At 37.8% G+C, this 1,024-nt stretch overlaps 1 protein-coding gene across 1 annotated transcript in view; it reads left to right on the top strand.

Annotated features, from left to right (window-relative positions):
• Positions 1-110: 110 nt before the first annotated feature.
• LOC119592380 (glutamate receptor-like) overlaps positions 111-1,024 on the top strand; it is a 10,696-nt gene continuing 9,782 nt past the window's right edge. Inside the window, exon 1 of the mRNA XM_037941202.1 lies at positions 111-271. The gene's annotated coding sequence lies outside the window, so the exon portion shown is untranslated. The remainder of the gene's footprint in view (positions 272-1,024) is intronic.

Below are 1,024 nucleotides of genomic sequence, written 5' to 3'. Positions count from 1 at the left end.
ACCGGAGACACACAAAAAAATGTCTGCCGCAAATCCAGACAGCAGGTCCGAGCCAGTTCAGTCCCCACCAGCGAAGCGCCAGCAACACCATCTCGGACCTGGATTCGACTCTTCAACACAACCATGAAGCTGATATTTGCACTACTGACAGCCGGTCTTTTGGCGGCTCAAAAGACGTCTCGTGGAAGGCCTTTCGATCTGGATTTTTTCTTAACAGAATATGTTCACGTGCAAGGGCTACATAATGTACACGTGTTGCAGGATTATAGAGGTATGCCTGGTTTATCTTTCCGTTTATTTTCTTCGGTTTGGATCTAGTGCCAGTCTAATAATGTTGCACTTCATCTGTGTGGTAAATGTAAATGCTATAGAGGGTATTTTATAAAATTGATGCACTCTGTAGTTCTATTCTTACTTATTAGTAATACTAAATATGCATTTTCTTTGTACTTTGCCGATTCATGAATCTTACTTTACACTAAATTAGTTTATTATGTAGGGTTGTCATTTACCCAGGCATAACAGTTTCAGCTCTCGTTGGCTTATTCGTGGAATCCGCTCTCCTGTTAGATAGTTTTGTCTTCTGCATTATTTACGCAATGAATCCTAGCACGAATGCACTACTTTTTGTTACTTTCAGTTATTATGAAGTAGTCAGTTGCATTCCCAGACATATCGTTCCGGAAAAAAATCTGTCATTACCCAAGAATGCGAGACATTCAGAAATACAGCGTGTCGTTTGCAGTTGCATATGGCCTTTGATGTCACTGAAGTAAATTGATATACTAACAGTGCATTGTTTGGAACCATTTATGCTTGGCCGTGTCATTTCATATACAGTATAATATGTAAGCACATCTTTTGATAAAAAAAACAACAACAAAAAAACAAGCCTCTTAGACAAAACTTTTTCAATTAGTAATATAGAATTTTGCACAAGGTCATATAATGTGCAGATGTATCATAATTCAGATATCATATATAAAAACGAAGACTTCTTACCTTACATTGAACACGATCAACA

This window comes from Penaeus monodon, chromosome 30 (assembly GCF_015228065.2).
Source record: "Penaeus monodon isolate SGIC_2016 chromosome 30, NSTDA_Pmon_1, whole genome shotgun sequence".
Classification (NCBI taxonomy): domain Eukaryota; kingdom Metazoa; phylum Arthropoda; class Malacostraca; order Decapoda; family Penaeidae; genus Penaeus; species Penaeus monodon.
The sequence above is the reverse complement of the archived record's forward strand: the minus strand, read 5'-3'. Positions and strand labels throughout refer to the sequence as shown.